At 40.1% G+C, this 23,477-nt stretch overlaps 1 long non-coding RNA gene across 1 annotated transcript in view; it reads right to left on the reverse strand.

Moving 5' to 3' along the window:
* LOC123811190 overlaps positions 1-23,477 on the reverse strand; it is a 32,804-nt gene that overhangs the window by 4,376 nt on the left and 4,951 nt on the right. Inside the window, exons 2-3 of the long non-coding RNA XR_006784364.1 lie at positions 3,804-3,927; positions 2,661-2,827 (exon numbers count right to left, since the gene is read on the reverse strand). This is a non-coding gene — a long non-coding RNA (uncharacterized LOC123811190). The remainder of the gene's footprint in view (positions 1-2,660; positions 2,828-3,803; positions 3,928-23,477) is intronic.

The following is a 23,477-nucleotide window of genomic DNA, read 5'->3' on the forward strand; positions in this document are numbered from 1 at the left end:
GGTCTTCGCTAAGGGGTCCAAGACTTTCTTCCATTTAAAAAAATTATTTTAAAATTTAAAAAATCCTAAAATTATTTCTTTAAAAAACAGATTTTTATTTATTTACTTTTAGAGAGAAGGGAAGGGAAGGAGAAAGAGAGAGAAACATCTGTGTGTGCTTGTCTCTCACGCACCCGCCCCCAACTAGATACCCCGGCCCACAGAACAGGCATGTGCCCTGATGGGAATTAAACCAGCGACCCTTTGGTTTTAAGGCAGGTGCTCAATCCACGGAGCCACACCAGCCAGGGTCTAAAATAATTTCTTTAAGGCAGTTTCAGGTTTACCGAAAAGTTGAGCAGAAAATAGAGAATTCCCGTATACCTTCTTTTCCCTCTCCCCTCAATTACTTTATTTAGAAGTAATTACTAACATCCTGGGTTAATATGAACACTTGTTACAACTGATGAATCAACATCTTCAACATTATTAACCGAAGCCCATTGTTTACAGGAGGGTTCGCTCTTGGTGTTGTATCTCCTTGGAGTTCCGACAAATGTGTGAAGACATGAATTTACCATTGCTGTGTCACACAGAGCAGACTCACAAACCTAAGAGCCCCCTGTACTCTGCCTGTGCAGCCCCACCTCCCCCTTCCCGGGAAACCACTGATCATTTCACTTCATAGTTTCGCCTTTTTCTGAACAGCATCCAGTTGGAATCATAGAGTATGTAGCCTTTTGGACCAGCTTCCTTCACTGAGTGATGTGTGTTGAAGTGTTCTCCTCCATGTCCTGTTTGTTACTTTAAAAAAAATAATGGATATGGACATGGATATGGATATAGATATGGATATATATATATATATATATATATCCATCCATATATATATCTCCTACCATTTAAACTGTTTTTAGGTATGTTCAGCATTAAATACAATCGCAACATTGTGCGACCATCACCACGATCTGTCTCTGGAACTTTTCTTTGTGTTTATTGAAGTGTAATTGACCAATAAAATTGCAGTGGATGCTTAAAGTGGTAATTTGACCCACATCTACTTTGTGGAATAACCGCAATCAGGTTAGTTAACACACCTATTAACTCACACATTGTGTGTGTGTGTGTGTGTGTGTGTTGAGATGCTCATGTTCTACTCTCTTAGCAGATTCCCAGAATTTTTTTATTCTGAACTGAAATCCTCTACAGTTAAACAGTTTCCCATCATCCCCCTTCTCTAGCCCCCGGTAACTTGGTAACTTCTAATGTACTCTCTCCCTATGAATTTGACTATTGTAGATACTCGAAAGAAGTGGAATAATACCATACTTATCCTTTTGTGTCTGGCCTATTTCACTGAGCATAATATCTTCAGGGTCCATTTATATTATAGCAGGTGTTGGAATTTCCTTTCTTTTAAAAGCTGAATAATATTTTAGCGTGTAGATGGGCCACATTATATCTGTCCATCATCTGCCAGAGGACATGCAAGCTTTGTCTGCTGTTTGGCTGTTGTGGACAATGCTGCTGTGAGCAAGGGTGTAAAAACAACTGCCTTCAATATTTTTTGGGGGGGCATATACCTAACGGTGGAATGGCTGGATCATGTGGGAATCTCTGTGCTTTTGTTTCCTTTTTTTAAAAAACTGACAAATACATCAGGTAAACTGTGGCACCCACCCAAGTTGTTTTCTTGGGTCAAGAGTGAAACTGAACACTTGGCCCGGTGGCAGTTTTTTTCTCTTGGAAACAGTCCCTTCACACCATGTGGTTGCCATTTTTCCCTTCTTATCAGCTCACAAACACACCTTATGTACTATAGATACGAATTTCTTTATTCTGCTTGTTGAATATATTTTCCTGTTCTCTTGCTTGTATTTCTATTTTGGTCATTTCTTTCTGGAGATGTAGATATTTTTATTTTCATGGAGTGAAATCTTGATGCTGTAACTATTTCTTTGGTGACTTGATAACAAATGCTCTCTTGGAAGATTAATTCTTATTCCATTCTATATCCTCATAAGTTGTTTTGGAAGAATAGAACAATTATTAATTTTTAACTTAGCAATTTTTTTAATTTAACAAATTATAGTTAAATGTTCTTTGAGATCCATTCTTTTAAATCTATTCATTAAAGACTCTAGATTTCCCTCTCAAATTACCAGGCAATTATCCCACCCCTTTTTGTTGAGTGATAGTATCAGAGAAAAAAATTTCTCATTCTAAATTACTGGAAGATACTTTAAAAAAATAAATTACTAGATTCAAAAGGGTGGCAGAGGAGGTAGATATCACACTCACCGCCCCCCAGAACCAAACTGGAATTACAACAAAACTATAGAGCAACCAACCTGAAAAACCAACTGAAGACTAGCTGAAGAGAAGTCTCATAACCAAGGATTTACAGAAGAAGCCACATCAAGACAGGTGGGATGGGCAGAGGTGAGAAAAGGGCTGGCCCCACTCCCCTGGCTGGCAGCTGAGATTCTAGAGGGATAAGCATGGGGTCTCCATTCCAAGCCAGTCTCCCCAGCCCAGAGCATCAGATGGGAAGAGGTGCCCACATAATACCTGGCTGTGAAAATCAGTGGGTATTTTTTCCACAAGGGAGAGATGGGAATCTGCTGGAGACACACCCTCTTAAAGGGCCAATGCACAAAATTTCATTTGCAGCCACTTACCCTGGACTCTGATGGAATGGAGTAGAGTCTCCTGAGAAGAGATGGAGGTTTGTGGCTCTGCAGAGAGAGGTGAAGGGGCAGCCATCAGGATTGCTGTGTTGAGCCCTCTCCCACACCACAGACGCCATTTTTCTTGGGTGGAGCATCCCCCTCCATGCAGCATCAGCCTGGGGAAATGCAATAGCCTCATTCTCTGGGCTTCCTGTAATCCACCCCTGCTGAGGAGTCAGCTGCCTGGGCCAGGGCGTGGAGGTCTGGGCAGACTCAGGGGGTGTCCGTGACTAAGTTGTGTGGTTTTGAGGTGGAGACATTCCCCCCACTTTCCTGTGAGCTTGACCGACAGTGCATCCCTTGCATGGGAGATCCACTGTCTCCACCTTCCCAACCTCTGGTGGCTCTGCCCTGCTGAGGTCTGGGCAGAATCTGAGACGGCCTGAGTTGTATGGCTCTGGGGTGGGGGGGTCACTGTTCCCACCTTCCCCAAGCCTGACTGACACCTACTCGTGGGAGATCTACTAGCCCTATCCTCTGGACTGCCCCCGCTGAACTTAGACAGACTCTGGGACAGACTGAGTTGTGTGGCTCTAGTACAGAGTCATTTTTTTCCTCACATGCCCAGCTGGTGCAGAGACCTCCCATCACAGGGACAAATCTTGGTCTGTTTGGGCCAGATAAACTCTACTGACCTCACCTGACTCCCTGAGACTCGGCCCCACCACAAAAGTGTGCAAGCCCCCAGCAGGTGGCAGCTAGACTTGGTGTACCTGGGACATTGGCTGAGTGCACTCAGACCCAGCACTGGCAGCACGTTTGAACCTGTTTCAGTCTGGTGAACACCTCTCGGCCCTCTCTGGTGGCTCACTGAGAATCTGCCTTAGACAACTCGACTACAGCCAGTGACTGAGTGAAACAAGCAGAGGCAGCAGAGGTGGATCTAAGGGATCTACCCTAGGGCATGGTGCAGGTAAAAGCCAGCCTTGGTGTGCTGCTTGGCCCTTCCTATGCACATGTAGGCCCAGCAGAGGCAGCCAAAAACTGTAGATCACTTTGTAGCTCTAAACAGGTTGCCCAGAGTCAGTCACAGGCAGTGTCTGACATTGGTCCACCCCAGAGTCTCTTCCAACAGTCCCAGAACCAACTCACCCTGTGGCCAGCTTCAGACCACATCAGAGTAGGATCTAATTAGCTTCACAAGCAGCATATTTATGGAAAATTTCAGCAGGCACCAGATCCTGCAGAGACAAATTCTGCTCCATGTGGTCAGCACCTGCACAACAGCTCATACAATATGGTCAGGGTTGATCAGCCAGCCTGAGGATTGACCCCATGCATAAATAGGCCACTAGCAATCAAGACTCAATTACAACAGGAGGACCCACATAACCCACACAAGGGACATTTCTAGAGTACCAGGCTCAGGTGATCAAGGAGACTGTACCACTGGACCCCACAGAACACCTAATATATAAATTCACCCTACAAAGACTGGGAGTCATAGTAGATCTAACTAATATATAGAAACAAACACAAAGAGGCAGCCAAATGGTGAGAAAAATAAATCTGCTTCAAATAAAAGAACAGGAGAAATCTCCAGAAAAAGAGCTAAAATGAAAGGAAGCAAGTAATTTATCAGATATAGAGTTTTAAAAAATGGTTCTAAAGAGCCTTAAGGAACTCAATGAGAATTACAACAGCATGAAAAAGGATATAGAGACCATTAAAAAAAACCCAATCAGAAGTGAAGAACACAATATCCAAAATGAAGAATACACTGGAAGAAATAAACAGTAGGTTGGATGAAGCAGAGGATGGATTCAGCAATTCGGAAGACAAAAGTAGCAGAAAACACCCAATTGGAGCAGCAAAATAAAAAATAAATAAAAAATAAATAAGGAGAGTTTAAGGGACCTTTGGGACAACATGAAGTGAAACATTTGCATCATAGAAGAACCAGAAAAAAAAAAGAGATAGAAGGAGGGATTGAGAACTTATTTGAAAAAATAATGACTGAAAACTTCCCTAACCTGGGGCAGGAAAAAGATGTACAAGTCCAGGAAGTGCAGAGAGTCCCAAACAAGCTGAACTCAAAGAAGCACACACCAACACACATCATAATTAAAATGGCAAATTTTATGACAAAGAGAAAATCTAAAAAGCAGCAAGGGAAAGATAGTTACCTGCAAAAGAGCTCCCATAAAACTGACGTCGATTTTTCAACAGAAACGTTTCAGGCCAGAGGGATTCACATGTGAAAGGGTCAGGCCAGCTTTCCGACCTGCCTGATTGCTCATGACTCAGTTATCCCAGCTTGCCTGATAGCTTGAGCTTCATCAAAACTTTCTCCCATTTTGCATAATAGACACCTGGTACCAGCCACAATGGCCAGCAGTCAGACTGACCTTCCTGTACCTGGGAGTAGCCCAGCCCTTTACCTAACCCATGGTCCTGACTGACATCCTGAAACTCTGAGGCAACAGTCTAGAAGAACAAGAAACTAACCCCTACTTTAATCCCCCATGACCCCATGCTTTTTCTTTTAAAAACCTCATTCTTGCCTCCTTCAGCTGCTGCAGTCTGCTCGGACTCAGCTTGCTTGTAGTTTAGCTCCAAATAAGGGCATTTGGATCAGATCATTTGGCTCCTCCCACCTCTATCTCTTGTGCATTTCTAACAGTGTGGAATATTCAAAGTGATGAAACTATTTTAGAATTTAGGCTATCATTTACAATTGAAGGACATATAAAGAGCTTCCATACAAGAAAAAAACTAAAGGACCTTAGCTTTTTTTTTTTTTAATAAGAATTGCTAAAAGGTCTTCTCGAAGAAGAAGAATAGGAAGAGGAAGAAGGAGAAGGAGGAGAAGAAATAAAGGAACATAATTAATAGAATAAAATGGCAATAAATACACACCTACCAATAATTGCTGTAAATGTAAATGGCTTAAATACTCCAATCAAAAGACATAAAGTAGCTAAACTGATAAGAAAACAAGACCCATGTATATGCTGCCTACAAGAGGCCCACCTCAGAACAGAAGATACACACAGACTAAATGTAAAAAGGTAGAAAAAGATATTTCATGCAAATGTAAATAAAAAAAGAGCTGAGGTAGTAATACTTATATCTGAAAAAACAGACTTTAAAGCAAAAACTATAATAAAAGACAAAGAAGGACACTACACAATGATAAAGGAGCAATCCAACAAAAGGAGATAACCCTTGTAAACGTTTATGCACCCAACATAGGAGCACCTAAATTTATAAGACAAATCTTTGTGGACATAAAGGGAGAGATTGAAGGTAATACAGACAGAGTAGGGGATTTTAACACTCAATTGACATCAATGGATAGATCTTCCAGAAAGAAAACCTACCAGGAGACACAGGCCTTAAATGACAGACTAGATCAAATGGATTTAATTGATATCTTCAGAGCATTTCACCCCAAAGTAGCAGAATATACATTCTTTTCAAATGCACATGGAATATTTTCTAGGATAGACCACATGTTAGGATACAAAACAAGTATCAATAAATTTAAGAAGATTGAAATCATATCAAGCATCTTCTCTGATCATAATGTTATGAGACTAGACATGAATTACAAGAAAAAAACTGAAAAACACACAAAGACATGGAGGCTAAATAACATGTTAGTGAACAATGAATGGGTGAACAATGAGATTAAGGAAGAAATGAAAAATACCTTGAAACAAATAAAAAGAAGAACACAACAATCCAAAATCTAAAAGGCACAAGGAAAGCAATCCTAAGAGGGTAGTTCATAGCATTACAGCCCACCTCAGGGAACAAGAAAAATCTCAAATAAACAGTCAAAACTTACACGTAAAAAAAGGAAGTAGAAAAAGAACAACAAACAAAGACCACAGTGAATTCAAAAAAGGAAATAATAAAGATCAGGGCAGAAATGAGTGAAATACAGTCTAGAAAAAAATAGTACAAGAAAAAAAGATAGAAGACCCAAATAAATAAAAACAGAAATGAAAGTGGAGAAGTAACAACTGACACCAAAGAAATGCAAGGGGTTGTATGAAAATGTTACAAACAATTATATGTCAAAACATTGGACAATCTGGACAAAATGGATAAATTTCTAGACATATACAACCTTCCAAAACTGAATCAGGAAGAACCAGAGAATCTGAATAGACAGAGTACACCTAGTGAAATTGAAGCAGTAATAAAAAAAAAACTCCCAACAAACAAAAAGCCTGGGCTGGATGGCTTCACAGGTGAATTTTACCAAACATTTAAAAAACTAACACCTATGCATCTCAAACTATTCCAAAAAATTCAAGAAGAGAGAAGACTTCCATGCTTATTTTATGAGGGTTATTTTATGAGGCCAGCATTATCCTAATTTCAAAACCAAATAAAGACACTGCAAAGGAAGAATAGTATAGGCCAATAGCCCTGATGAATGTAGATGCTAAAATTTTCAGCGAAATATTAGCAAACCAGTTATAGCAATACATTGAAAAGTTCATACACAATGATAAACTGGATTTATACCAGAGATGCAAGTTTGGTACAATATCTTGAAATCAATAAATGTGATACACATCATAATCAAACTGGATAAAAACCACATGATCATATCAATAGGTGAAGAAGTATCATTTGATAAAACCCAGCACCCATTTATGATAAAATCTCTCATAAAGAGGGAATAGAGGGAACGTACCTCAAAGTAATAAAGGTCACAGCCAACATCATACTACATAGGGAAAAATTATAAGCATTTCCCTATAAAGTGAGAACAAGACAGCAATGTCCACTTTCACCTCTCTTATTCAACATAGTACTGGAAGTCCAGCCTCCGCAATCAGACAAGAAGAAGAAATAAAAAGCATCCAAATTGGAAAGGAAGAAGTAAAATTGTCATTATTTACAGATGACATGATACTATATATAGAGAACCCAAAAATTCCACAAAACCCCCCTGCTAGAACTGATAAATGTATTTAGTAATGCAGCAGGATACAAAATTAATATATAGAAATCAGTTGAATTTGTATACACCAATAATAAACTATCTGAAAAGGAAATTAAGAAAACAACCCCATTTACAATTGGACTAAAAATGAAATAACTAGGCATAAATTTAACCAAGAATGTAAAAGACCCATACTTGGAAAATTATAAGACACTGAAGAAAGGAATTGAAGAAGTTATAAATAAGTGGAAGCAATACCATGTTCATGGATAGGAAGAATTAACATCATTAAAATGTCCATACTACCCAAAGCAACCTATAGATATAACACAACTTCTAGCAAGATACCAATGGCATATTTCACAGCCCAAGGACAAATATTCCCTGAGTTGATATGGACCCTGACAAAGGACCCTGAATAGCAATGACGATCTTGAGAGTGGAGTACATAATTGGAGGAATCGTGCAAGCTTATATCAATCTATACTACAAGGCCATTGTAATCAAAACAGCATGGGACTGGCATAAAAACAGATACGTAGATCAATGGAACAGAATAGAGACGCCTGAAATAAACCCATACATATATGATCAATTAATCTATGATAAAGCAGGCAAGAACATAAAATGGGGTAAAGATAGTCTATTCAATGGTGTTTGGAAAATTGGACAGATATGTGCAAAAAATGAAATTAGACCACCTTCTTATACCTTACACAAAATTAACTCACAATGGATTACAGATTTAAATGTTATTATAGATTTGAAACCATAAAAATCCTAGAAGAAAACATAGGCATTAAAACCCAGTACAGCTGTAGTAGCAATATTTTCCTGATACATCTCCCTGAGCAAGGGAAACAAAAGAAAAAATAAGCAAGTGGGACTACATCAAACTGAAATTTTTAGCACAGCAAAGGAAATCAACTCACTTTGAAAATGAAAAGACAGCCTTGGTTGGTGTGGCTCAGTGGATTGAGTGCTGGCCTGCGAACCAAAAGGTCGCCAGTTCAATTCCCAGTCAGGGCACACGCCTGGGTTGTGGGCCAGGTCCCTGGTTGGGAGGTGTGCGAGAGGAAAGAGGCAACCAACCCGATGTATCTCTTGCACATTGAAGTTTCTGTCCCTTTCTTTCTCCCTCCCTTCCCCTCTCTAAAAATAAAGAAAAGCTTAAAAGAAAATGAAAAGACCGCCCACTGAATGGGTGAACATATTGCCAGTGATACATCTGATAAAGGGTTAATATCCAAAATTTATAAGGAACTTATAAACTCACCACCAAAACCAAACAATCAAATTAAAACATGATCAAGGGACTTGAATAGACATTTCTCTAAAGAAGACATACAGATGGACAGTAGGCATGTGAAAAGATGCTCAATGTCACTAATCATCAGAGAAATGAAAATTAAAACCACAATGAGACATCACCTCACATCTGTCAGGATGGCCATCATCGATAAATCAACAAACAACAAGTGCTGTCAAGGATGTGGAGAAAGGGGAGCCCTAGTGCACTGTTGGTGGGAATGCAGACTGGTGTAATTACTGTGGAAAGCAGTATGGAGTTACCTCAAAAAATTAAAATGTATCTGCCTCCTGATTAGTGAAGTCCAAAGAAACCTTAAACAGTGATCTGAAATAATACATGTATTCCTATGTTCACTGCAGCATTATTTGTAGTAGACAAGATTTGGAAGCAACCCAAGTTCCCGTCAGGAGACAAGTGGGTAAAAAAGCAGTGGTATAATTCTGACCAGTGTGGCTCAGCTGGTTGGGCATTGTCCCGGGGAGCAAATGGTTGCTGGTTCAATCCCTGGTCAGGGCACATCCCTGGGTTACATGTTTGATCCCTGGTCGGGGTCCACAGGAACGGCAACCAATCGGTGTTTCTCTCTCTCATTGATGTCTCTTCTCTATACCTTTCTCTCTCCCTCCTCCTCCCCATGAAAATAAATAAGTAAAATCTTTTTAAAAAGCAGTGGTACATTTACACAATGAAATACTTGGCTACGAAAAAGAAGAAATTCTTACTTTTTGTGACAGCATGGATGGACCTAGAGATTAGTATGCTAAGTTAAATAAGCCAGTCACAGAAAGATTTGCACCATAGTATTTCACTGGTATGTGGAATCTAATGAACAAAACCTAACAAACATTATCGAAACAGACTCATAGATACAGAGAATAGACTGATGGCTGTCAGGGCAGAAGGGTTGCTGTGCTGGATGAAAAAGGTGAAGGGATTAAGCAAAAACAAAAAACAAACAAAACACAACTCATAGACACAGACAACAGTATGGTGATTACTAGAGAGAGGGGTAGAGGAGTAGAAGAGGGTTAAGGGAGGGAAAATGGTGAGGGAAGGAGACTTGTCTTTGGGTGTGAACACAATACAATATTATAGAATTGTATACCTGAAGCCTATAGAATTTTATTAACAAGTGTCACCCCAATAAATTCAATAAAATATCCATATACTTAAGACATAAATTACTAAAAACTGGGGTATATTTCTAGATGACTCGTTCACACATATTGATTCAACTGCCTATCCTGGTACCTATTTACATTTATTTCAGCTTTATAAGATTTAAATGTTTTTATACCTGAGAATGTTATTGCCTTCCCAAGTACCTTTCTTTTCCAGAATTCTTCTATATGCTGATTTAATTATTCCTTTTAGAGCAGTGGTTCCCAGCTAGGATTTTGCCTCTTAGGTCCCCCTTGGAGATGTCTTAAGACATTGGTGGTTGTCCTCTGGTGCTGAGACCAGGGACGCGTCTCAACACCTCGGATGCAAGGAATAGCCTGCTGATGAGGGGTGACCGGGCCCAAGTGTTCGCCGCCTGGAGACTGAGGGGCCTTCCTGCACATGAATTCCAGAATAATTTTCCTATGTCCTTTCAGACATAGATTTTGATTTGAATTGGATTTGTAAATTATTTTGGAGGTAGGGAAGAGAATGGCTTCTATGTAATATCTTTTTTTACACAGAAATAAGGTGTATTTATTTATTGAAGCCCTATGTCATGTTCCCTTATAAAGTACCATAGTTTTAAAAAATGAGTCAGAGCATTGCTGTTAAAATATTTCCTTTGTGTTTTATTTTATTTCACTTTGTACATGTGCTGATGTTACTCTGAGAGGTGATGGTGTCTCACGCTGATTTGTAAAAAGAAAATTTACAAACAGGGTTAAAACAATCTAGACAGACAAAAAGGATTGCCAGTTTCCTGTTTATTCTTTGGGAGATATTTTGTAAATGTGGAAACATCTGTGAATGAGCGTATATGAATTTGTGTTGGTCCACTTCATTTAAAACACAAATGGTAGTATTCTATTTACATTATTCTTCATTTATTATTATTTTTGTATAATAAGATATACCATGGAGATTTTCTCATCTTAGTACACATAGATTTAACTGATTTTCTTAGAAGGTCATGGTATATTACTGAATATTTTCCTGTTTTTTAAATGTTAGAAGACAGTTTCTTTAATTATAAATTTTTACATAATACTTTTCTACCTGATTCAAGTGTCTGTCACTACTCTCAGCCAGTAGGAAAGGGTCCTGTACATTGCAACTATGAAAATAAATGCTTTTGAGAAGTAGAAGTATTTTTATATGGCTTCCTCACATCTTCCACCTTTCTCGAAAACTGCGTTGGGCTGTGGGGGAGGAGAGAAAGCAGGGGCAGCCAGGTCGCAGGAGTCCTGTCTCCCCACAAGTCGGTGATACGTCCTTAACATTTTTTGTCCTATTCAGATACAAATAATAGTTCTAAATGGAAGCTTCCTCCGTATTCTAAGCATTGTACTCTATGAGTTTCGTTGCCATTCAAATTCTGTGAAACTTCCTAGGATGAAACCTCAGTTTTGACTGCGCCCAGGCAGCACCAGGAGGCAGGAGAAGCCCATCACCCAGGCGCCCCTCGCGCGCGCCTGCACCACACCGCAGGCCTGGGACTGCACCGCGAGGGCCGAGCTTAGCTCAGCCGGGGCCGGAGTGGGGGGGGGGGGGCGGTGCGGCTCTGAGGACCCGCGTCCTAGTGGACACTGGAACATCATTCAGCAATTAAAAAGAGTGAGGTACCAATGCACTTACAAAACATGGCTGAAACTTGGAAATATTATGCTATGGAGTAAAAGTAGCCAGCCACAAAGGGTCACATACTGTAGGATTCCATTTACAGGGAACATCTAGAATTGGCAAATCCATAGCGACAGCAAGGACACCAGCAGTTGCCAGGGGCTGAGCGGAGGGGGAATGAGAGCGACTGCTTAATGAACACAATTTCCTCCTGGGGCAGTGAAAACTTTTGGAACTAAACCGTGGCAATAGTTGTACAACATCATGGGCTGTCTGTCACTGAATTCTATACTTTAAAGTGGTTAATGGTAAATTCTCTGTTATATGTATTTCACCTCAATAAAAATAGTCAAACAAAACCAATAACCCAAAGTATTTGAATCAGGGTCAGAAACAGAGATTTTGGGAATAACAGAGCCCATGGCACTGTTGTGATACATCTCTGTGTGGATGGACAGTCATAGACCTCTTAAGTATAAGAGGTCTGTTTGCTTCTTTCATTCCTTTTAAAAATAGTGTGATGTGCTCTGGCTGGTGTGGCTCAGTGGGCTGAGTGCCGGCCCATGAACCAAAGCCTGGCTGGTTGGATTCCCAGTCAGGACACATGTCTGGGCTGCAGGCCAGGTCCCCAGTAGGGGGCACTTAATAGGCAGCCACACATGGATGTTTCTCTCCCTCTCTTTCTCCTTCCCTTCCCCCTCTCTAAAAATGAATAAATAAAATCTTTAAAAATACTGTGATATAATGGACAGAATACTGTGTGTGTTTAAGATGCACATTGTATTGGTCTGATGCACACACCTCTATCGTGTAACAAGTTTGTCATTTCTCTGTGTGTGTGAGTGTGTTGAGAACAGTTAGGGTGTAGTCTCTGAGCAACTTTGAAGTGGTAACTTAGCATCACTGACTATAATCACAGTGTTGTGCATTAGATCTCCAGAACTTACCTACTAGTTAGAAGTTGTGACCAACAGTGTCTCCCCAGTTCTATGTACCCCCCTGGACCCTGGTAACCACGATCCCACTGTTTCCACTAGTTCAAGTGTCCATTTTCTTACACCAGTTTCACATCCTGGCTCCATAGCCTCAAAGTTTCTAAGGGGGAAAAATAGAACTCATGAAAAATATTAGAGAATAGTTCACATTAATATAAGAACTTGGTGCAAATCATATGTGAGTGGTGTCAGAGAAGAAAGAAAAGAGAAATAATGGGAAAATTAAAAATGTTTGAATTGATTAGGTAGATATTGAGGAGAATGTATAGGTGTCGCTGAAACACTGATTGGTTGCCTTTCATACACACCCTGACCGAAACCTCAGCCTAGGCCTGCACCCTGCCTGGAGGTCAAACTGGTGACATTCCACTTTGCAGGGTGATGCCCAGCCAACTGAGCCACAGTGGTCAGGCTAAGTTGGATATTCTTTTGAATAACTGCCAAGAGTGAGACCCGTGGGAAAAGAAGGTCGACACAATTTAGGTGTTGAAAGTCATCGCCAAATTGCTACTGGAGTTGAAACTGTTCGTACTGGTGATTTTTTAAAAAAAGATTTTATTTATTTATTTTCAGAGAGGGAAGGGAGGGAGAGAGAGAGAGAGAGGGAGAAACATCAATGTGCGGTTGCTGGGGGTCATGGCCTGCAACCCAGGCATGTACCCTGACTGGGAATCGAACCTGTGACACTTTGGTTCGCAGCCCACGCTCAATCCACTGAACTATGCCAGCCAGGGCTGTACTGGTGATTTTTTGAGAGGTCTGTTTCTCACAAACCTCTGCATTATGTTGCCTGTTTTTCTGTGTGTTGACAAACTCAGTGACCTGGGAAGGCTAAACGGTCTTTTCTATGTTTAAATACCTTTGTATTTCTTTTCTTTTTTTGTTTTCAGTAGTCTGTTTCTGTGAGCTGCCTATTTATATGCATCACCATTAAAATTTTTGGAAAACAAGTGCTTTGATTATTTTTCTCACTGGAAAAATTAATATTATGTATTACCTATTATGCATTATAATGGAATGTATGCCTTTATCTGTCATTTGAGTTGCCTGTTTTTCTCACTTTAAAAATGACTTTCAACTTTATGCATAATTTCTTCTTTTCATATAATCTTAATGTTTACATAGCCAAATGTTTTATTTTTAGATTTGGGATTTGTGTCTTGAGTAAAGAAATATTCCCTCTTCTGAACTTATAAAACAAAACTTCCATAATGTAGAGTCTTATGGTTACATTTCTGAATGGCTACAGAATTCATCACATACATTTGTGGTAGCAGGGACGAGCCCAGCGTGAACCTCCTGTCCTTGCGGCTGTGACTGAAGCGACCCCAGTGACTAGACTTCCTGGCACTGAACCATTTTTGCACTCCTGGTTCAAGTTCCACTTGGTCCTGGTGGTTGTGTAGTGTTCTTTTCATCTTTGGCCTGATTCTGTTGTGAATTCTTGATATTGGATTTTTGCGCTGTAATTCACAAATGAAATCTGTAGTCCTCCCTTCTCCATTCTCCTACATGTACTGTATTAAAGCAGGTTTCCATGACAACACCAGAGTCAGGATTTATAATAAATTTCCTGCTTCAATGAAATGGAAAGCAGCTAGATGGAGGGACATTGTGCCAAAGGGACCTGCTAAAGAAAGACCCCAGGTTGGGTGGGGGGGGGGTTCTCCCCAAGCCCTCCTTCATGGGAAATGAAAGCAGAGCATCAGATGCTGATGTTCCTGAACCATGAACCCATCATGTATGAGGACACAATGTGTTTAAATGTCAAACCAAAGCCAACTGAAGAAAAACAAACAAAAGTCCCCAAATAGTTTTTCAAACCTTAAAACTTCTTATGCTGACGTGATGATGGCAGGAAATCTGCACCAGCAGTGCGGGGAACCCATGTGCACCCTCTTCCCTGTCCACCACTTTTGTCATCTCAGTCACATCTGCTCTGTCCTCTCTCTGCCTCTTATTACCCCTGAAACACTTGAGAATAAATTGTAGACATTATGTCCCCTTGGCCCTACATTCTTCATTCAGTGTGCATTTCCTAAAATCAGGGACATTCTCTGACATCACCTCAGTGCAATGATAAAAATTAATATTGATACAATACTATTATCAAATTGGCCTTTTCAGTCTTCAATGCTCCCATTAGTGTCTTTTATTACAAAATATATTCAGGACCAACTTTGATCACTTAATTAAGGGGCACAAGGAGAGGTGCAAGATGGCAGAGGAGTGAATGGAAGCCACCCTAACTTCCTCGCAGGACCAATATGGAATTACAACTAAATTGTGGAGAAATCACCCAGAACAAACTGAACAATAGTGAGAAGGAAGACTTATAACTTCGGACAGACAGAAGAATCATCTTCAGCACTAACTGACTGGTAAGGAGTGTGGTGGAGAATAGAGAGGGCTGGCTGAGCACCCACAGGGGGCAGTGCCGGAGGGACAATTAAAGGACCAGTTGGATCTCCCTGAGAAGTGTGGGGTCTAAACCCTAAGCTGGGATCCCCAGCCTAGAGCACCAGAGCCCAAAAAGTACACAAATAACAACCAGTGGTGAAAAGTGGCAGGGTTGCTCTCTGCCAGAGACAGACAGCTGGAGATGCAAAGAGCTGTTTAAAGGGCCAACACATAAATTTTCATTTGCAGTCACTTACCTTCGTCTTCAGCAGGGGTGGGGTGGGCTGGCGAAGCCTGAGAAGAGACTGGGGACAGAGGATTTGGGGAGAGAACTGAGACAGGAGTCGCTGGGATCCCGGTGCTGAGTCATCCCAGCAACAGCCATCTTGCTCAGACAGACTACTCCATTCCAAGTGGCAGCAGCCTGAGGGCAAACAATAGCCCTGACCCCAGGAGGGACTCTGCCCCAGCTCTGTGGTGCTGAAGCCTGACTGCTAAGTGCAGAGTGACTAGAATAACTACTGAAGGAGTCAGCCACAAACAGTAGACTCCTAGCAGTCTCAGAGCAGGCTGCCTAAGGTCAGACAGGGTCAACATCTGACATTTCCAAAGGCAGATCCAGAAAGAAAAAACAGTGACAAATACTAGAGGCTACCAAGACAAAATCCAATGTGGTCTTCTCCATGATTTGTGATATTTCTTTCCTGCATAGCTTTTAAACATTCATTTCTTGTCCATCAAATATGTGCATATTAAATCTCTAGATTTTCTACTATAATTTATTTCTCTCCTTTTGTATAATATTCTTAATCTCTTTACACTCTTATTAATATTGGTTCATTTGCTGTTGATAGTAGGATTGCAGAGGGGCAGAGTTACTTTTGCAGATGTGGGTTTGTTTCCTGGGTTTTGTGGTTTTGTTCTGGCAGCACCTGTACAACAGCATACAAGATATTATGGGCAGAGTGACCCTCAGTCAACCAGCATGAGGGAAGGACCCACCAAAGAATGACTCAACAATAATCAAAGTTCATTTACATCCAGAGAGCCAACATATATGGCATAAAGGGCATCCCAAGAGCATCAAGTTCAGGAGATCAAGGAGACTGCACCATTGAATCTCACAGTCTCCTACCATAGAAGTTCACACCACAAACTCAGAGAGTCAAAACAGATCAATTTAAAAAGAAGAAGCAAACAAGAAGAGTCTCACAAACACTCGTAAGACAAAGAAACAACTCCCCAATCGAAAGGAAAGGAGGAATCCTCAGAAAGAGTGCTAAATGAAATACAGGCAAGTCAGATATTCAGTTGAAAACAATGGTTATAAGGAAGATCAATGAGCTCAGTGAGAATTACCAAAAACTACAGAGAAACTACAAAGAACTCACTGCAAACTATACCAACATGAAAAAGGAGAAACTATCAGCAAAGGCCAAGAGGAAGTGAAGAATACAATTTCTGAACTGAAGAACACAGTAGAACAAATCAAAAGCAGGCTAGATGAAGCAGAGGACTGAATCAGTTAGCAGGAGGACAAGGTAGGAAAAAAACTCCCAGATAGAGCAAGAAATGAAAAAAGACAAAAAGAATGAAGAGGGGTTAAGGGAACTGCAGGAGAACATGAAACCTAATAGTATTGATATCATAGGGATACCAGAAGGAGAAGAAGAGGAGCAAGAGCTACAAAAACCTGCTTGAAAAAGTAACGATGGAAAATTTCCCTAATTTGATGACAGAAAAAGTCACACAAGTCCAGGAATCACAGAGGACCCCAATCAAGAGGAACCCACAGAGGCCCACTCCAAGACACATCATAATTAAAATGCCAAAATTCAAAGACAAGAAAGAATCTTAAAGGCAGCAAGGGTGAAACAGGAAGTAACAGTAACATACAAGGGAGCTCTGATAAAGCCAGCAGCTGATTTCTCAACAGAAACACCACAAGCCATAAGGGTATGGCAAGAAATATCCCCAATGATGAAAAGCAAAGACCTGCAACCAAGGCTACTCTACCCAGCAAGGCTCTCAATTAAAATGGATGGTGAAATAAAGACTTTGCCAGACAAAGCAGACTGAAAGAATACACCTCCACTAAACCAGCACTGCAAGATATGCTAAAAGCACTGCTTTAAGAAGAGGAAGAAAAAGAACAAGTGAGAGAAGAACACAGGTATTAAGGAAGTAAAATGGCAATGGATAAGTACCCATCAATAATAATCTTAAATGTAAATGAATTAATGCTCCAATCAAATACAAAGGGTAGCTGAATGGATAAGAAAACATGACCTGCACATGTGCTGCCTACAAGAGACCCACCTCAGAACAAAAGACCACACAGACTGAAAGTGAAGGGTTGGAAAAAATATTCCAAGCAAATGGGCAGGAAAAAAAAGCCAGGGTAGCAATACTTACATCAGGCAAAATAGAGTTCAAAACAAAGGCTATAAAAAGAGACACAGAAAGACACTTCCTAATATTAAAGGGAAGAATCCAACAAGAAAACGTAAACATTGTAAACATTTATGTACCCAACACAGTAACGCTGAAATATATAAGAAAAATCTTGAGTGAGGACCAGGGCCGATCCTGTCATGACTTGCTGTAGCTAGTATGGAGAAAGGCAGCTGTCAGTGAAGGAACTTGTCAGGAGTCTGCTGGGAGAGTTAGGGCTCAAAAACTGTGAAACTTCAGGAGCCCTGGCTGCCTCCCAGGCTCTCTCTGCATCACCCTTTGAAATGACTGGTCCACACAGACAGAGAGATACAAATGGTTGCTCAGCTGCCAGCCCAAGGCTTGAAGCACTACGGTGGGAGCGGGAAAAGCTGGACAGGTGCGGGTGGAGTGAAAACCCAGGGTTTTTCTGAGAACTGGCTGAGGTGGGGGTCGAGGGGGATGGATCTGAGAAGCCCTAAGTGCCTCTGGTCATGGTTGAGGGATGTAGGGGAGGTCATCACTGTGGCCAGTCTGGGAACCTGACATGTGGGGTGAGCCAGACAGAGGGATGAAAGTCTAGGAGGACAAGGGTGGGGAAAAAAAAGGAAAAATCTTGGAGGACTCGAAGAACGAGATAAACAGCAACACACTTATAGTAGGGGATTTTAATACCCCACTGTCAAAAATAGACAGAGCTTCCAAACAAAATATCTGTAATAGTATTGTCCCACTGAACAATCCCCTAGATCAAGTGGACTTAAATGATATATACAGAAACTTTCATCCCAAAGAAGCAAAATATACATTCTTTTCAAATACACATGGAATATTTTCAAAGATAGACCACATGATAAGACACAAAACAAGCCTCAACAAATTCAAGAAAATTGAAATCATACCAAACATTTTCTCTGACCACAAGGGTCTGAAACTAGAAACCAACCCCAATGAATAAAACTCAAAACCACTTAAATTCTTGAAGATTAAATAGCATGCTATTAAACAATGAGTGGGTTAATAATGAGATAAAGGAAGAAATAAAAAAATTCTGGAAACAAATAAAAATGAACACACAACAGTCCAACTTATGGGACACAGGGAAGGCAGTCCTGAGAGGGAAGTTCATAGTGATACAGGCCTACCTAAAAAAGATAGAAATATTTCAAATAAACAACCTGACCCTACATCTACAAGAACTGGAGGAACAACAACAAAGCCTAGAGATTGTAAAGTAAGGAAATAACCAAGATCATAGTGGAATTAAACAACATCAAGACTAGAAGAACAATTCTAAGGATCAATAACCAGGAGCTGGTTCTTTGAAAAGATAAACCAAATCGACAGCCTTTAAGCAGACCCATCAAGAAAGAAGGAGAGAGTACCCAATAAACAAAATCAGAAATGAAAGAGGAGAGATTACAACTGATACCACAGAAATACAAAGGAGTGTAAGAAATTACTATGAACAACTATGTGCCAAGAAATTTGAAAACCTGGGAGAAATGGACAAATTTCTAGAAAAATGTAATCTTCCAAAACTGAATGAAGAAGGAGAAAGCCTGAGCAGACTGATAACAGCTGGTGAATTTGAAGCAGTAATCAAAAAACTCCCAGCACAGAAAAGCCCTGGACTAGATGGTTTCACAGGAGCATTTTACAAAACATTTAAGGAAGAGCTCACCCCTATCCTTCACAGACTATTCCAAAAAATCCAACAAGTGGGGAGACTCCCAAACTCTTTATATGAAGCCAGCATCATCCTCATCCCCAAACCAAAAAAAGACACAAGAATGAAAGAAAACTACAGGCCAATATCACTGATGAACATAGATGCTAAAATCTTCAGCAAAATATTGGCAAACTGCATCCAACAATACATTAAAAAGATCATATACCATGATCAAGCAGGATTCATCCCAGGGATGCAAGGATGGTACAATATTTGCAAATCAATAAAAGTAATAAATCACAAAAACAAAAGGAAAGACAGAAATCACATGATCTTATCAATAGATGTGGAAAAAGCACTTGAGAAAGTACAGCACCCATTTTTGATAAAAACCCTCAGCAAAGTGGGAGTAGAGGGATCATACATCAACATAATAAAGGACATATATGAGAAACCTATAGCCAATGTCATACTTAATGGGCAAAACCTAAAAGCTTTCCCACTAAGATCTGGAACAAGACAAGGATGTCTGCTTTCACCACTTCTATTGAACATAGTATTGGAAGTCCTAGACATAGAAATCAGACAAGAAAAAGAGATAAAAGGTATCCAAATTGGAAAGCAGGAAGCAAAACTGTCATTTGTTGCAGACAACATGATAGTGTACAAAGAAAACCCTATAGACTCCACCCAAAACCTGCTCAACCTAATAAATGGATTTGACAAAACAGTGGAATACAAAGTCAATATTTATAAGTCAAAGGCATTTTTCGACATCAACAACAAAATATCAGAAACAGAAATCAGGAAAAAAAAACTCATTTGCTATAGCAATAAGAAGATAAAGAATCTAGGAATAAACCTAATCAAGGGGGTAAAAAACGTTTACTCAGAAACTACAGAACACTAAGGAAAGAAAATAAGGAACACAAATAAATGAAAGCATATACCGTATTAATGGATTGGAAGAATTAACATCATCAAAATGTCGATACTATCCAAAGCAATTTATAGATTCAACATAATCCCTATTTAATACCAATTACATAATTCACAGATGTAGAATATTGCAAAAAAAATTTTTCTTTATTTTTTAAAAGATTTTGTTTATTTTTAAAGAGAAGGGAAGGGAGAGAGAAAGAGAGGGAAAGAAACATCAATGTGTGGTTGCTTCTCAAATGCCCCCTACTGGGGACCTGGCCCACAACCCAGGTATGTGCCCTGATGGGAATCAAACTAGCAACCCTTTGGTTCACAGGCTGGCACTTAATCCACTGAGCCACACCAGCTAGGGCTTACATTTCAAAAATTTACATGGAACCATAAATGACCCTAGAAGCCTCAGCAACTTTGAGAAAGAAGAACAAAGTAGGAGAGATCACAATACTTGATATAAAACTATATTACAAAGCCATGGTAATCAAAACAGTCTGCTACTGGCATAAGAGCAGACACATAGGTCAGTGGAACAGAATAGAGAGCCCATAAATAAACCCAAGTCTCTATGGTCAATTAATATTTGACAAAAGGGGCAGAAGCATAAAATGGAGTAAAAATAATCTCTTCAAGAAATGGTGTTGGGAGATCTGGACAGCTACATGCAAAAAAATGAAACTGGACCACCAACTTACACCATACACAAAAATAAACTCAAGCTAGATGAAAGGCTTAAATATAAGTCATGATACCATAAAAGCCCTAGAGGAGAATATAGTCAGGGAAATCTCAGATATTCCACACAGCAATATTTTCACTAATATGTCCCTTAGACATATTACCCCTTAGGAAAGGGTAAACGAATGGGACTTCATCAAAATAAAAAGTTTCAGCAGAGCTAAAGAAAACATCAGCAACATGAAAAGGGAACCAACCATACGGGGAAATATATTTGCAAATGATACCTCAGAGAAGGGTTTGAGCTCCAAAATATATAAAGAACTCCAGCAACTCCAGACCAGTAAGACAAACAACCCAATTAAAAAATGGGCAAAGGACTTGAACAGACACTTCTCCAAGGAGGGTCTACAGAGGGCCCAGAGACATATGAAAGGATGCTCAGCATCACTAGGCATCAGAAAAATGCAAATTACAGCCACAGTGAGATACCATTTCACACTGGTCAGAATGGCCATCATAAACAAATCAACAAACAATAAGTGCTGGCGAGGTTGTGGAGAAAAGGGAACCCTAGTACACTGTTGATTGGAATGCAGACTAGTGCAGCCACTGGAAAACAGTATGGAATTTCCTCAGAAAGCTAAAAATGGAACTGCCTTTTGACCCAGCAATTCCACTGCTGGGATTATACCCTAAGAATTCTGAAACATCAATCCAAGAGAACCTATGCACCCCAATGTTCATAGCAGCACAATTTAAAATAGCCAAGTTTTGGAAGCCTCCTAAGTGCCCATGAGTAAATGAGTGGACCAAAAACTGTGGTACATTTACAGAATGGAATTCTACACAGCAGAGAGAAAGAAGGAGCTCCTACCCTTCACAACAGTATGGATGGAACTGGAGAGCATTATGCTAAATGAAATAAGCCAGGTGGTAAAAGACAAATGCCAAATGATCTCACCTATAAGTGGAACCTAATCAACAAAACAAACAAGCAAGCAAAATATAACCAAAGACATTGAGATAAAGGACAGACTGACAGTAACCAGAGGGGAGGGGGGCAGGGATAACAGAGGAAAAGGGGACAGGTCATCAAGGAATATGTATAAAAGACCCATGGACAAAGCCAAAGAGGGATAGGTTCCAGGGTGGGAGGTGGGGATGGGTGGTGCAGGGTGGTGGTGGTGGTGGTGAAATGGGGACAACTGTATTTGAACAGCAATAAAAAACATTTCAAAACATCAAAAAAACAAACAGGTATCTGCGAGCTTTCTCCTCCAGGAAGATACCATTTTTCCTTTCTTTTATTATTGACAAGTATCTTGCAGAGAGTTATTTGAAGACCATGGAAATATCCTGTTACTTCTCAAACTTCCAAACAGTAGTTTTAGCATTCATTCATGGTCCTTGCCTGGATTAATTATTTTGGAGATTGCCAAATGGTGATTTTTCTAGTCCAATGATTTTATTTTTTTAATTTCCTTTTTAAATATATTTATTGATTATGCTATTACCCCCTTTATTCCCATTTCTCCCCTTTATTACCCCCTACCCTACACCCCCTCCCACCCACCTTACTGCCCGCTCCGCCCCCACTCCTTAGTTCATGTCCATGCGTCATATACGTAAGTTCTTTGGCTTCCACATTTCCTATACTATTCTTAACCTCCCTCTGTCTATTTTGTACCTACCATTTACGCTTCTTATGTCTTGTACCTTTTCCCTCATTCTCTCCCCTCCCTCTCCCCGCTGATAATCCTTCATGTGATCTCCATTTCTGTGATTCTGTTCCTGTTCTAGTTGTTTGCTTAGTTTGGTTTTTTTATTTTTATGTTCAGTTCTTGATAGTTGTGAGTTTGTTATTGTTTTACTGTTCATAGTTTTTTTATCTTTTTCTTAGATAAGTCCCTTTAACATTTCATATAATAAGGGCTTGGTGGGGATGAATTCCTTTAACTTGACCTTATCTAGGAAGCACTTTATATGCCCTTCCATTCTAAATGGGAGCTTTGCTGGATACAGTAATCTTGGATATAGGTCCTCACCTTTCATGACTTGGGATACTTCTTTCCAGCCCCTTCTTGCCTGCATGATTTCTTTAGAGAAATCAGCTGATAGTTTATGGGAACTCCTTTGTAGGTGACTGTCTCCTTTTCTCTTGCTGCTTTTAAGAGTCTCTCCTCATCTTTAATCTTGGGTGATGTAATTATGATGTGCCTTGTGTGTGTTTCCTTGGGTCCAACTTCTTTGGGACTCTCTGAGCTTCCTGGACTTCCTGGAAGACTATTTCCTTTGCCAGATTGGGGAAGTTCTCCTTCATTATCTTTTCAAATAAGTTTTCAATTTCTGGGTCTTCCTCTTCTCCTTCTGGCCCCCCTATGACTTGGATGTTGGAACATCTGAAGTTGTCTTGTAGGTTCCTAAGCCTCTCCTCATATTTTGGAATTCCTCTTTCTTCATTCTGTTCTGGTGGAATGTTTCTTTCTTCCTTCTGGTCCAAATAATTGATTTGAGTCCCAGTTTCCTCCCATCACTGTTGGTTCCTGTACATTTTTCTTTAATTTACTTTGTATGGCCCTCACTCTTTCTTCTATTTTGTGACCATACTCAACCATTTCTTTGATCATCCTGATTACCAGTGTTTTGA

The sequence above is a fragment of the Phyllostomus hastatus genome, unplaced genomic scaffold (genome assembly GCF_019186645.2).
Source record: "Phyllostomus hastatus isolate PE091 unplaced genomic scaffold, TTU_PhHast_1.1 phas_contig_150, whole genome shotgun sequence".
Taxonomy (NCBI): Eukaryota; Metazoa; Chordata; class Mammalia; order Chiroptera; family Phyllostomidae; genus Phyllostomus; species Phyllostomus hastatus.